The sequence below is a fragment of the Protobothrops mucrosquamatus genome, unplaced genomic scaffold (assembly GCF_001527695.2).
Source record: "Protobothrops mucrosquamatus isolate PMUCROS unplaced genomic scaffold, P.Mucros_1.0 scaffold2267, whole genome shotgun sequence".
In the NCBI taxonomy this organism is placed as follows: domain Eukaryota; kingdom Metazoa; phylum Chordata; class Lepidosauria; order Squamata; family Viperidae; genus Protobothrops; species Protobothrops mucrosquamatus.
In genome coordinates, this window is record NW_015388356.1 from 162142 (window position 1) to 177101 (window position 14960).

At 48.0% G+C, this 14960-nt stretch overlaps 1 long non-coding RNA gene across 1 annotated transcript in view; it reads right to left on the reverse strand.

Annotated features, from left to right (window-relative positions):
* The window catches only part of LOC107295207, a 17905-nt gene extending 16418 nt beyond the window's left edge, over positions 1-1487 (reverse strand). Inside the window, exon 1 of the long non-coding RNA XR_001549054.1 lies at positions 1469-1487. This is a non-coding gene — a long non-coding RNA (uncharacterized LOC107295207). The remainder of the gene's footprint in view (positions 1-1468) is intronic.
* Between the last annotated feature and the right edge of the window lie 13473 nt (positions 1488-14960).

Here is a 14960-nt window from a genome sequence, read left to right on the forward strand (position 1 = left end):
TTTCTGAGATTGTGGATTTGGGGTTTTCATGAGCTGTAAGCCATAATCATCACAGTTATGACACATCACGGCTTGAACTATCTTGCTTTGCATGTAATGAGTCTATCTCATATATTAGGTTCACCTTTTAAGTTGCATTACTGAAATAAATGAACTTTTGCACGATATTCTAATTTTTCGAGTTTCACCTGTATGTACTAAAAATATCATTGTGTGAATGACAACTTTAAAAAAATATAGTTAGCAAAGGTTAGACTGAGGCTTGCTGCCTTCCCTTAGTCCTACAGCATTTAGGGGAAAATCCAGAGATGCAGCAAAAACATTTTTACTAGCCATCTGTTATAACTGCAGGCATGCCCAGACAAGAATACTGCCACCAGAGCTGAAACTCAATGTCCAGTGCTTAAAACAATGGACTGTAACAACTTTTCAATTCTCATTCAACCATGATCTTATTAGGAAATATAGGCTCATTAAACACTGTTGGCCAAATTTCCCTCATAGGGCAGTTTTGAGGGGAAAAATGGGTAGGAGACTATGCACTCTGAAGAGCTTTTGGACTGAAAGGCAGAATACAATTGCAATAAATCAATGATCTTGACTCATATTTACCACTACCTGTTTTATTTTATTTTATATATTTATTATTCCAAGTTAACCAGATTCACAGATTATTTTCTTTGCAGTTCCAATGGCAGTGGTTAGAACACTTGATAAAATTTGATCAGTCAAATGGCTTAACCTGGCTAACCCACAGCTAAAATAAGAGAACTAGGTAAACAGACCCAAATATATGCATATATGAATAACATACAACTTAGATGAGATGTAGAATTTTTTTCTCTTCTGTAAGGGACTCAAATCAAAGGAAGTCTCTGTAGGTTTGACACATTCATGCATTTAAAAAAAAGCTATGTTCATGCCTCAGTCTTTTCTTTCATAAACACAATATTTTGTAACTGAAAAATCAAGTCTACAGGACTAAGGATGTCTGCCTAAAGATCAATAGCAAAGGAAAAATTAGCCCAGTTCTGTTTCTATGTGAACAACTTTTAACAATTTCATCTCCTCATCATTTTCCTAACCTTCTGTCTTTTTGACTGCAAGCCTGAAAGGCAGAGCCTGTGCCTTTTATTTCATACAGTAATCCACAGAACATAAAAATATTAGGAATAGCAATCCAATGGTTATATACTGCTTTTTAAGATATCACCACTACCTTTGTTTTTTCTCATTTCAACTAATTTCTCAATATAAACACAGTATGAGCTGTCCAGTACTGAAAAGTTTCTTAAGGTGAAAACATTTGTATTGCTAGCAATTAATCGCACTTAGTTGCTTATAGTGGTTTCTCCAATAACGTCAAGTGCATATATGCCAAGTCATTATATTATGAACTACTTCTTTCTAAAATGGTTAGAAAAACCTTTTGGTAGAACTACACAGCAAACATTTCAATACCACCTACCTTGGTCATATCATGGGGGTCAGGCACGACAAACATTCCAGGAGGTGGCTCCTTATAAATTGACATGATATCCCTGGGAAAGAAAACACACAAATACATTTCTGTAGTTTGCATCCTATTAAGTTTCCTCTTAAATTGCTGACAAATAATCTTGCTTAAAAATGCAAAAAGAAATTTAAAACATGTTCAAAGTCTGCCCTAAACAGTGCTCAAAATAAAAATCCTTGACCTAAATTTAAGAATCATCTGTAATGTTAGGTAAATATTTCCTCTGGTCACACAGTACCTCACGTTAGTCAGTATACTAATACTATACTATACTATTTCTGCTTATTTGCAACATGTTACTCACAGCTCTTTTTATATTGTGCACACTTATGGATAGCCCCAAAACACAATGAGAGAAAAAGGGACCTTCCACAAAGGGGGGGACGGGACATGAGGAATCTAACATAAAGGGACTTATCACTGTCCACACTTGTCCATAAAGAACTGTTCCTTCACATTTTCCTCAATCTGACAGCATACAATTATCAACAAAAATGTCTATGCTGAACAGCCTACAACAAATATAAAAAGTCTACAAAAGGTTTAACCACTGTTAAACTTTTTTTGGGAGATGTAAAAAACAAAAATCAGACCAAGATAAATCACTTCAGACTTTTTTCCACCTTTAATATAAAATATAAGCTGTACAATTCAATTGAAATACAATCTGAAATCTTTTAGGGGGGAAATAACAATAATATACAACAATGTGATTGCATAAATGTGCACACCCTCTTATTTATTTATTTATTTATTTATTTTATTAAACTTATATGCCGCCCTTCTCCCAACAGGACTCAGGGCGGCTTACAGCATATTAAAACGATACAAACACTATCCCCAATAAAAACCAATTAAAAACAAATATTTACCGCTGTGTTACCATTAAAATTCTAATTAAAATTAAAATTGTCCCTATTTAAAATTCTCCCTANGAAAAGATAGGAGATCCGGAATCGTCCGGATCTCGGGGGGTAGTTCGTTCCAGAGGGTGGGGGCACCCACAGAGAAGGCCCTCCCCCTGGGGGTCGCCAGCCGACACTGCTTGGCCGACGGCACCCTGAGGAGGCCCGCTCTGTGGGAGCGTACTGGTCTGTGAGAGGAAATCTGTGGCAGAAGGCGGTCTCGGAGATGTGGCTGTGTTCAGAATTAACCAAGCACATTCAAACTGATGTTCAATAGTACTCAGTACACACCTGCCATCAATTAAAGTGACTCTAATCAAGCCCATATAAACCAGCTGTTCCAGTTGCATTGTTCTGACATTTACTCAGTTGCCTCTTAACAGCAAAAGCCATGGTCTGCAAAGCGCTTATAAAGCATCAATGGAATCTCAATATTGGAAGGCATCAGTCAGGAGAAGGGTACAAAAAATTTCCAAGGCATTGGATATACTGCAGAACACAATGAAGACAGTCATCAACAAGTGGAGAAACTATGGCACAATAGTGACATTACCCAAGAACTGGATGTACCTCCAAAATTGATGAAAAAAGAAGAAAACTGGTCCAAGAGGTTGCCAAGAGGCCTACAGCAACATTAAAGGAGATGCAAGAATTTCTGGCAAGTACTGGTTGTGTACTACATGTGACAACAATCTCCCATATTCTTCATAGGTCTGGGCTGTGGGGTAGGGTGGCAAGACAGAAGCCTTTTCTTACAAAGAAAAACATCCAAGCTTGGCTACTTTTACAAAAACCTATATCAAGTCTGACAAAAGCATGTGGGGAAACGTGTTATGGTCTGATGAGACCAAGGTTGAACTTTTTGGCTATCATTTGAAAAAGCATGTTTGGGGCAAAAACAACACTGAGCATCACCAAAAGTAAACCATACCCACAGTGAAGCATGGTGGTGGCAGCATGATGCTTTGGGGCTGCTTTTCTTCAGCTGGAACTGGGACTTTAGTCAAGGTGGAGGGAATTATAATATGCAAGGGAAGAGCAAGATGGCAGATGTGGGCAAACCTATTTTACCAGCCTCCCTGTCAAAGTTGACTTGGCAAGACACCTCCTTTCTGCTCGCAGCTTGACAAAGAAACACGGGAGGAGGGAGGGGTATGATTGGAATATGTGGGAAGCTGGGAGGGAGAAAAGGAATTTACATGAGCCGTTTGCAGCTTGAGAAAATCTTACAACCCCAAGGTCATGAGCTGAAGACTTTCAAAAGGTGCAGACTGTTTTCCCAAAATAAAATGCTTGACCTGGATTGGTGGACAATGAACACTGGGCGGCCCCGGGGTAAGAAAGGGGGGGGGGTTCATTATACCACACAGTAAAGTTTTACTCTTGGTAATAAAAATGTCCCAGGAGTTTATTTTGCTGTGCATGCCAACGGGACAGTTGACACCCTGCTACATAGCAACCTCCCTACCTGAGCTCCTTGATTCTGTGGCTAGACTGGTGGTGGAATTCCTGGGACCTATGGTGCTGGGGGATTTCAACCTGCCATCCCTAGGTGCAGGGTCATACACAGGTCAGGAGTTTCAGGACTCCAATCATCCAGGCCCCAACTCATAGCAGCGAGAATATACCAAATCTGGTTTTTCTGTTGGAGCAGTGGCAGAGTTTTGAATTTGAGACAGATCTTGAATTCTCCCCTGCCATGGACAGATCACTCACTGGTAAGCCTCAATTTCTTGGGTGCTACCTCCCTCTTCAGGTAGGCTGGGCCTATCAGATCATCCCACCCCAGGTGTCTAATATGGACTGAATGAGTTCCAGAGGGAACTTGAGGTTATTCCAGAAAGCCTGCTACTTGGTCTGATTGAAGCCTTTGTGGCTGCGTAGAACAGCAAAGCATCAGCAGCTTTAGATCAGATTGTGCCTGAGCAGTCTCTGTGTGCCCAGGGTGCCTAATGTTCCCCATGGTACACAATGGTATTAAGGGAACTTAAAGTGGGCTAAGAGTGTTGCTGGCGAAAGACAAGGAGCAAAGACAATGTCATAGTTCTGACAGATGTTACTCTTCAAAGAACTTCGAGGCATTGTTTACCTTAAAGAAACTTTATTCAAAATAACATGGCATCGGTACATACATGGTCGAAGCCAAAATCTGAATTCTCCTCCCCTAAGCACATAGTATCGAAGCACAATTCCTTCCTCCAATTAAGAGTCATAAATCACATTCTCCAATTACTTTAAAATGCAAACCTTCCCTCCAGTTTCATAACCCGCCATTTTTTATCTTCTCTTATTTCAAACAACCTTGAAGAATACTCTACTGCGATATTGTTATGTCTAACTAATCCCCATACACATTCTTCCCCTACCCCCCCCCCCCAGCACCATCTAATTCTAACTCTAAAAGTAATACACAGGTTAAAGAGAAAATGGCTGCATCTTCATATATTGTCAAAGCAAGAACATCCGATGTTAGCAGCGTTGACATCCGGCCCCCCTTAACAAAAAGGATAGATCCTGTAATGTAAACAAAAGCATATGTTAGGGACTATCTTTCAGTTTGTTGGGGTGTTTCTCATAAAACCTTTTGATGAGTCTGTCAGCTTTCACATTGCTAGATTTCACCCAAGTTGCTTCAGACAGCGAGTACCCCTTCCATTGTACTAGGTACTGCAATTTACCTTTAAAAATTCTAGAGTCAAGAATACGTTTCACTTCATAGTGGGTCTGTCCTGCCACTATGAGGGGCCTGGGTGCCTTCTTAGGGGCAGGTCTCAAAGTGGAGCCCCGACAAGGTTTTAACAAGCTGCAATGGAAGACAGGGTGAATTCTCCCTAAAAGCCTAGGGAGTTTTAGTTCTACTGTGACAGGGTTGATGATCCTTACGATGGGGAAAGGCCCCAAGAATTTCGGTCCTAATTTCTTACTGGGTAATTTGAGGCGTAAATATTTAGTCGACAGATAAACCTTTTCCCCAACTTGGAATGTTCTTTGGTGAGACCTCTTTCTATCAGCCTGCTTTTTATAGGTTTTGGAAGTCTTTTTTAAAGCAGTTTTTGTGTTTCTCCAAACTTCTTCCCACCCCCCTCACCCATTGATCAAGTGTCTGGGAAGCAGATGGCACCTGAGGGTATTCAGGTATTGGGCCAAACTCTTTTCCTGTGGCTACTCTGAAAGGCGTGTAGCCGGTGCTGCTGTGTACAGAATTATTGTAAGCCACCTCTGCAAAGGGGAGGAGGTTGGTCCAGTTGGTTTGTTGGTATGAAACGTAACATCTGAGATATTGCTCCACCATCTTGTTGGCGGATTCTGCGGTCCCATTGGTAGATGGATGAAAAGCAGATGATAGGCCTTAAGATGATCCAATTAATTTAAGAAAACTCCTCCAAAGCTTAGCTGTGAACTGCACCCCCGTCTGAAATTATTCTCTTAGGGGCGCCATGCAGCCGATAGATATGTTTCAGGAACATTTTAGTTAGTCACTGTGCAGATTGGGAGTCCTTTGCAGGTGATGAAATGAGCCTGCTTGGAAAACAGGTCTATCACAGTCCAGATGACAGTATTTCCTCTACTATCAGGTAGCTCCACTATAAAGTCCATAGCTATTTCCTCCCATGGTTGAGAAGGGTCTGCCACTGGCTGCAGTAATCCAGGGGTTTTCCCTGGAATTCTTTTCATGGTGGCACATACAGCACAACTCTTGACATAGTTTTCCACATCCCGTTTCAGCCCCGGCCACCAAAATTGCTGGCAGATGAGATGTAGAGTTTTTAGATATCCAAAGTTTCCAGCCTGTTTTACGTCATGGCTGTGTTTGAGAGCATTAAGATGGAGGGTTTCAGGCAAATACAGTTTCCCCCCCTTGTAAGCCAAGCCATCCCTGCATGTTAGGGAGGTTTGATTATTTTGAAGCATTGATTGGTGAGGAGTTGTTTTATTTTCTTTGCCCCAGGATCATCAGGATTAGGGATCCTGCGAGGCGTGAGTTGAGCGGCAGTTTGTGGATTGGAGATAATTGCCTCGTTAACCTCTTCACGTTCGCTTCTGTACTGGGGCAATCTGGATAGAGCATCAGCTAGGAAGTTTTTTTCCCCCGGTATGTACTTTAGAGTAAAGTTGAAACGGTTAAATGACTGTGCCCACTGCACTTGCTTTGGGGACAATTTGCGGGGAGTTTTCAGTGCCTCTAGAAGATTTTTGTGATCTGTCCATACTTCAAAAGGCACCTTGCTCCCTTCTAGATAGTGTCGCCAGTTTAACAGCCCCCACCTAATTGCAAAGGCCTCCTTCTCCCAGATTGCCCATCTTCTCTCACTTTCAGTAAATTTTTTAGAGGTGTAGGCGTAGGGTTGCAGGACCCCACTTTTGTTCTTTTGCAGTAATACAGCTCCGACTGCCACGTCGCTGGCGTCAGCTTGAATTACAAAGGGCTCCCCTGGGCAAGGGTGCTTTAGGACCGGTTCAACAGCAAATAGTCTTTTTAGATTCCCAAAAACTGTTTGACAGCCCATCGTCCATGCTAGTGGTTGGCCCGGTCGCAGCTTCCCTCCTCTTTTGCCTGTTTTGAGTAGTTCTGTAAGGGGTAGGGCAATCTCGGCAAAGGAGGGGATGAATTGACGATAGAAATTGGCAAAACCTAGAAAGCTCTGGAGCTGTTTGCGAGTCTTTGGGGGCTGCCATTCAATTATAGCACTCACTTTGGCTGGGTCCATTTCAGTGTCCTCATTGGAAATTCTGTAGCCAAGATAATCTAATCGGGTCTAGTGAAATTCACATTTTGACCGTTTGGCATAAAGTTTGGCATTCAATAGTTTCTTTAATACTTCTGTCACCAGCTTTATGTGATCAGTCATATTCGTGCTGTATATCAGGATGTCATCAAGATACACCAGAACCCCTTTGTATAAATGATCATGTAGGACCTCATTAATCAACTGCATAAATACAGCTGGGGGCCCTGTAGGCCAAATGGCATGACTTTGAACTGATAGCTCCCCATAGGACAGTTGAAGGCCGTTTTCCACTCGTCTCCCTCCTTTATTCTCACCCGGTAATATGCCTCTCTCAGGTCTAATTTAGTGAAGACACTCCCCTTAGCCAGGTGGGTAAGTCCTTCAGGAGGGGGAGGGGGTATTTATTTTCCACACTCACCGCGTTCAGACCTTTATAATCCACACAAAGACGAAGAGACCCATCTTTTTTTTCTTTAAATAACACAGGGGCTCCCACGGCAGACTTGGCCCATTCAATGAACCCCCTCACTAGGTTTTTGTTCACGTATCGCTGCATCTCCTCCATTTCGAGGGGGGACATAGCATACATTCTCGGTCGTGGGAGATTGGCTCTCGGCACCAGTTCAATAGAGCAGTCATTGGGTCTGTGAGGGGGCAGGGCATCACATTCTTTCTCACTAAATGCCTCCGCTAGGTCCCGGTATTCATTGGGGATGAGTGGTTCGCCTCGTGGAGGTGAGGCAGCCATGTGCGCTCGCTCATTAGGTGGCCTAAAGTGTCCCGCAACATCTGTTGAATCAGTGGGAAGTTTAGGCCCTATAGGTAATCTCACAGTTCTCATTCATATCTCCCACCAAATAAACGGCTTCCATTTGTCCAACCAGGCTAGCCCTAGGATCACAGCCTGTCATTTTTGGAGCCACCAGGAAGCGAATAAACGCCCAGTGCTCACCTATTTCTTGGTGTAGGGGCTCAGTTAACTGCGTGACAAGAGTCCCTCCCATCAGGGAGCCATCGGCTTGTTCAAATCTCACAGGCTTGGAGAGCAGTTTTGCTCGTATGGCCAATTTCATGGCAAATGGCAAGCTAATGACGCATCGGGAGCATCCCGAATCGACTAGTACTTTTAAGTCTATCTGTGCTCCCGACTTAGGGATTATTAGTTTGGCAGGCAGTGAGAAAGGTGGGACGTGTCGACTCACCATTGGGTCATCCTCTCCATCGTCGCTGTCGAAAGAAGGTAGAGCGGGGGCAGATCCGGCCTTAGTCCCGGAGTCCTCCTGTGTGGGGGATGTGACTTGGGCAACCGGTTCCTGTGTGATCCAGTTGGGTTTCTCTCTCGTTGGCTGCTGGTCAGGTTTCTTTCTCGCTGCAGGACCCGGTCTGCTCTGCTGTTGGGGGTAGGGAACTGGGCAGTTCGCTGCTCGATGTCCCTGCTGTCCGCATCGGAAGCACTTGATTGGTGGGCCTGCAGGTGGCCTGGGTCTTTCAGCAGTCGTAACAGTTGGAGGTTTTGGGGGGGGGGTGCCGTTTGGGCTGCTCTGGCTTTGGCTCGGCTTCAGGTGGGGGAGGCTTCTTATAGCGGGAGAGCTGAACAGCTAGTCTTACCGCTGCCTGGTACCATTCTTGCAGCTGATCAGGTACCACTCGATAGATGCAAGCTTGAGAGAGGTGATTGTCCAAACCTTCCCTGAAGTGATGGACTATGGACTGCTCAGGCCACCTCTCTATCCGACCAGCTAACTTGTGAAACTCTTGCACATACTCAAGGGCAGGCCTGCCAGCTTGTTTTATCTTATGGATTTGTTCTCCTGCTTTGAGGGCAATGGATGGGTCCTCAAATCTTTCTCTCAGTCCTAGGAGGAAGAGGTGGGGGTCCTCCAATTTGGGGGCTTGCTCATTATATAAATTGTTCAGCCATTCGGATGCCTCTCCCTCTAAGCTGGATGCAATCACATCAACCATAGCGCCTGGGTCCGGGTAGAGATAGGCCCAGCGGTTCAAATGAGAGCACACTTCGTTGAGGAAAATAATCAGCTTCTCTGGGTCCCCATTGAAGGTTGCTCTGAAAGGTGGAGCAATCATTGGCTGCTGGGGCCCCCAATGTGGTTGTTGCACCTCCAGTTGCTGCTGGCCCCATCCTGGCTGCTGATTCAACGGCTGCTGGGCTCCCCACTGTGGCTGTTGCACCCCCAGTTGCTGCTGGCCCCACCCTGGCTGCTGATTCAACGGCTGCTGGGCTCCCTACTGTGGCTGTTGCACCCCCAGTTGCTGCTGGCCCCACCCTGGCTGCTGCCGTGTTCCCAGGGGTTGCATGTTTGGGGGCTGTGGCCAATCCCCCTGCTGTGGTTGCAATACCGGCAGTACTGGCCTCTCGAGTTGTCAGAGGTCTCCCAAAGGTTGCTGTCTGGGTGGGGGCTGCTGTTGTCTTCTCTGCCTGTGGGGGCTTGTGGCGCCCTCTGCTGCTGCAGGCCCCTCAATGGTTGCTGGATGAGTGGGGGTTGCTGTTGTCTTCTCTGCTGTTGGCCTGCAGGGGCTGGTGGCGCCCTCTGCTCCTGCAGGCCCCTCAAAGGTTGCTGGATGAGTGGGGGTTGTTGCTGGATCTCCTTCATTTGCAGGCCCACCAGCTGTTGCTCTCCTAGCTTCTGCACCACCCCAAGCTGTTGCAAGGCCTCTAATTAGCTGATGCAAGCTCAGAGGTTGTTGACCTTCCACCTGCGGGGGCTGCCAAATTCCCCATTGCTGCAGGAGGCCCAGGCTGGGGTTCCCTCTCTCTGTGGGACTAGAGGCCCTGGCAGGGGACTCCAGGGTCTGGAAGGCTGTTTGATCTGCGAGGGAGGGGCTGGAGGCCTCTCTTAGCAGGATTTGTTCTCTGCTTCTCACTTCTAACTCTTCAAACTTTTCTGCCAAATATTCTACTGACCGACTACGAGCTGCGGACGGGTATTTCCACTCACCCAAGTCCTCGGTGGCAGACGGCCTGGAAGCTTTCCAGTGGTCTGGGGAATGCGATATGCAGGAATCTGTTTGTTGTAGCTCCACCTCATCTGCTTTTGAAGCCCTTGAGGGTGGGCAAGGCTGTTTCAAAGTGTCTGGAGTCTCCGCTGGGCTTATCCCAGTCTGATGACCAGATCAGCTCTCCTAGCTGCTTTGGTCTTGCTCCCAGCTGGGAGACCTGCAAGTGTTCCTTCTCCACCAGCTTGCTGGCTGTAGCTCCCCCCCCCGGGGTAGCAGCTGCTGCCGGGGTGCTGGCCTCAGGCAATTTTTCTTCTTCCATGGTTAAATCTTCCCCGAATCTTCGTCAGCCTATTCCCTAAGTTTAGGAACAGCGACTGGGGTTCGGGACCCCTAGACAGTTTGAGAAGTTTGTAGATTTTGGCTTGATGTCATGGTTCCAACAGATGTTACTCTTCAAAGAACTTCGAGGCATTGTTTACCTTAAAGGATATTTATTCAAAATAACATGGCATCGGTACGTACATGGTCAAAGCCAAAATCTGAATTCTCCTCCCCTAAACACATAGTATCGAAGCACAATTCCTTCCTCCAATTAACAATCATAAATCACATTCTCCAATTACCGTATTTTTCGCTCTATAAGACGCACTTTTCCCCCCCAAAAGATGGGGGAAAATGTCTGTGCGTCTTATGGAGCGAATACCGCCTCCCACCGCGCCGCTCCGCGTCCCACGCCTCCGTGTTTCAAGCCTCTGTGGCACAGAACTGCTGGCGTTATGCTTGGGCGGAAGACGTTTTCTTTTACAGATGGGGCGGGTGGGCCTGACATTCGCGCGCAGGCAGGACCCCGCCCGCCGAGCCACCGCTTCCCCATCGTCCTCCACGCCAGCCGGCTCCGTCTCCAGACCTCCCAGCTTACGGGCGCAGGTCCGGGGCTCGCCAGCTGACGGGCGCAGGAGGTAGGCGCTGCCGCGGCCTCACAACCGCGCCGCCGCGGCCTCCCAGCCGCTTGCTTCTTTGGCTGGAGCGACTGCAAGGGCTTGCATGGTCCCCAAGGGCCGCTGACGCGCTCCCCGCCGCCGGCGACCATGCAAGCCCTTGCATGGTCGGGTGGGCCTGACATTCGCGTGCAGGATTCGCGCACGCCTACCTCTTGCGCCCGCCAAGCCACCGCTTCCCCATCGCCCTGCACGCCAGCCGTCTCCGTCTCCAGACCTCCCAGCTGACGGGCGCAGGAGGTAGGCGCCGCCGCAGCCTCCCAGGCGCTTGCTTCTTCGGCTGCCTCCTGTCCTGCTCCCCCTCCCCACCCGTTCGGCCAAGGAGGCGATGGGGACGGCGGGCGGGAGGCGCTGCCTCGCGTCCTGCTCCCCCTTCCCTGCCCGTTCGGCCGAGGAGGCGATGGGGACGGCAGGCGGGAGGCGCTGCCTCGCGTCCTGCTCCCCCTTCCCTGCCCGTTCGGCCGAGGAGGCGATGGGGATGGCGGGCGGGAGGCGCTGCCTCGCGTCCTGCTCCCCCTTCCCTGCCCGTTCGGCCGAGGCGGCGATGGGGACGGCGGGCGGGAGGCGCTGCCTCGCGTCCTGCTCCCCCTTCCCTGCCCGTTCGGCCGAGGCGGCGATGGGGACGGCAGGCGGGAGGAGGCGCTGCCTCCCGTCCTGCTCCCCCTTCCCTGCCCGTTTGGCCGAGGAGGCGATGGGGACGGCGGGCGGGAGGCGCTGCCTCCCGTCCTGCTCCCCCTTCCCTGCCCGTTCGGCGCCGTCTGCCTTTCATTCTCTCTCTCTCCTAACCTGGAGGGAGAGGGAGGGAGAGAAAGAGAGAAAGAGGAAAGGAAGAGAAAGAGAGGAAAGAGAGAAAGAGGAAAGAGAGAGAGGAAAGAGGGAAAGAGAAAGAGACAGAGAAAGAGAGAAAAAGAGAGGAAAGAGGGAAAGAGAGAGGAAAGAAAGAGAAAGAAAGAGAAAGAAAGGAAGGGGATGGCTCAAACAGCCTATGCGGCTCCGGAGCTGCGGGTTGCCGACCCGTGGTTTAGGACCATGGTGGCGAACCTAGGGCACGTGTGCCACAGGCGGCACGTGGAGCCGTCTTTGTGGGCACGCGCACCATCGCCCCAGAGGGAGGCAGGGCCAGGCTGCTCCCCTCCGCCTCTCCACGTGCACCTGCGCTCGCTCTCTCTCTCTGCACTGTGAGTCGGAGCAGCTGCAAGAGCTGGGTGGATCCAGGCTGGATGGTGGAGGCAGCTGCCAGCGCGAGTCCAGGTAAGCCTGCAGAGCAATTTTGCGGGGCCCCCCATGGCCGATCCAGGCAGCAGAGGCCTTTACCAAGCCTCAGAAGCTCGGATCCATGGCCCCGGGGCGATTTTGCAGTGCTCCAGAGGCCCGATCCGGGCTTTGGAGGCCTGGAAAAGGCCTCTGCCACCCGGATCTATGCCTGCAGAGCGATTTCGCGCCCCCCCGGCTGATCTGGGTAGCAGGGTGGTTGGGGAAATGGCGGCAGCGCGATCCGTGCGGAGGGTGGGTGGGGAAACGGCGGCAGCAGCAGCGCGATCCATGCAGCGGGGGGGAAACGGCAGCGGTGCAATCTGTGTGGCGGGTTGTGGGGAAGCGGTGGCGGCGCGATCCGTGTGGCGGGTGGAGGAAATGGCGGTGGCAGCGCGATCTGTGCAGCGGGTGGGGGTGAAACAGCGGCAGCGCGATCAGTGCAGTGTGGGGGGAGGAAACAGCGGCAGCGCGATCCGTGCGGCAGGTGGGGGAAAACCTGCCCCACTTGTTCTACGCATTGCAGCAGCATTGGGAGCAATACGCAAGGCATATTCCAATGAAAGACATAATGAATTCTATTTTACAGGGGAACCCTATTCCAGACTCTTGGAAGGATGCCTATGTAGGGGTAACATGCGCGTGCAGCATACTGCTGTGCTTTGCACCCCCACAAATCTCATAATTCTATACCTTTTGCTCCTATACCCTTTGCCCCAGTGAAGCAGCCAAAAGGTCACGGAACACCCCTTGACTTTAATGCCTCACGTACTGAAACCGATAACAGGCTTAGTTCTTTCTTCTATCTTCCTGTCTTTGTTCTTTATCTTGTTGTTGACCATATAATATGTAACTAGAAAATAGTTGGTTAGATGAAAGAATTTTCCAATGAATAAACTGTTGTCAAGCATCTAATGATTAAGAAAGCTTGTGTATGTAAAAGGAATATAAAAGCAATAAACACGACAGAGGTTGTCAGCAGCTTCAGCTTCTGCTCAAGACATGCTTGTGACTGGTTCTTAGCGTCTTACATCTGGCGCCCTGAACAGGGACTCTCCCCCCCCCCCCGAGGGAAAGCAACAGCCAACATACTTGCCATCGTCTGGAATAGACCTCTTGGTGCACCTTTGTCCTCCGGGATTTTCAAACTGTAAGTATGGGTTGCGATCTATCTCACCACCAGCAAAAACATGTAAGAGAGTTACGGTTTCTCTTACAAAAGTCAGGCATGATGATGCCTGATAAGGACATTAGGAAACTAGTGAGTGAGATAGGCAAAAACTGTCCTTGGTATCCTGAACAGGGGATGCTCCGACTTAAGGATTGGGAAAGAATGGGCAACACCTTTCATCAAGAACTCTGAGCCTCAGTTGATGTTTTGCATTGTTGGCATTAATGTCGCCACGCAGTGGAAAAATATGGGGCTGATGCAGTAGCTCGGTCTCAATTAAGCTTTACTCCCTCTCCAGATTATGATAGTGAAAAGGTTTCAGTTCCGTCAGCTCCTATATCTTCCACAATGGATGTGACACCTTCAGAGCAAAAGGATTCTAGATCTTATGTTTCAATTCGCCATGTATTAGAAGATCAAATGGCGAAAGGGGAGGGAGATATGCAGGAACTAGCAGATATGCTCTCGGTTTGTCCTGTACATTTGACTGGACAGGTAGCTCCAAATGGAGCTCCAGTGGTGGAATATCGACCGCTTTCCTATGCAATCTTAACAGAATTGCGTAAGGGTATAAGAGATACTGGGTTAGGAAGTACTTATGTACAAGGCATGCTAGAAGCAACAATGAGGAGCCATGTTTTGGTACCAGAAGATTGGAAAGCAACAATTCATATGTTATTAACGCCAGCTCAGTATGTGGTATGGGATAGTGAGTTTAGACATCAGTGTGCATTAAGAGCTGCAACCTCCGGAGGTGCTTACCTCCCAGAGCAGTTATATGGCTCTGGTGCTTTCGCTCCAGTGAATGCACAAATTGTTTTGCCTACGGCTACTCTTCAAATATCCTCTGAATGTGCTTACAAAGCTTTTGGAAAAGTTCCGATAACTGGGAAACCATCTCAAGCATTTTCAAATATTCGTCAAAAGGCAAATGAACCATATGCAGATTTTATTAATCGTCTGCAAGATGCCTTGAAACGACAAATTGATAATCCTGATGCCCAATTTGAATTGCTCATGAAATTGGCTAAAGAAAACGCCACCACTGAATGTAAACGGGCCATCATTGGATTGGGAGCTCAACCTGATTTGGCACAAATGATTAAAGCATGTCAGGATATAGGAACTGCCTCTTTTCAAACTAATCTCTTAGCTGCAGCTCTTACAAAAGTTCAGAAACCTCAGGGGAAATGTTATAATTGTGGTAAAATTATATTATGTTGGGGTGAATCATTGCCTCCATCGGTGAGGTCCAATTTGGGATTTTCATATAGTGTCTCTTTTTAACTTTTTCCCACGTCCGAATCAGCGCATCTGTTATCTGATGCTGATAGAAATATGTGTGTGTTTTCTTGTATTTTCCCCATAAAAAGGCATGCCAGCCAGCCTGCAGGTCATGCCCTTCGATCATTAAAACCCTTTTATTGTCTA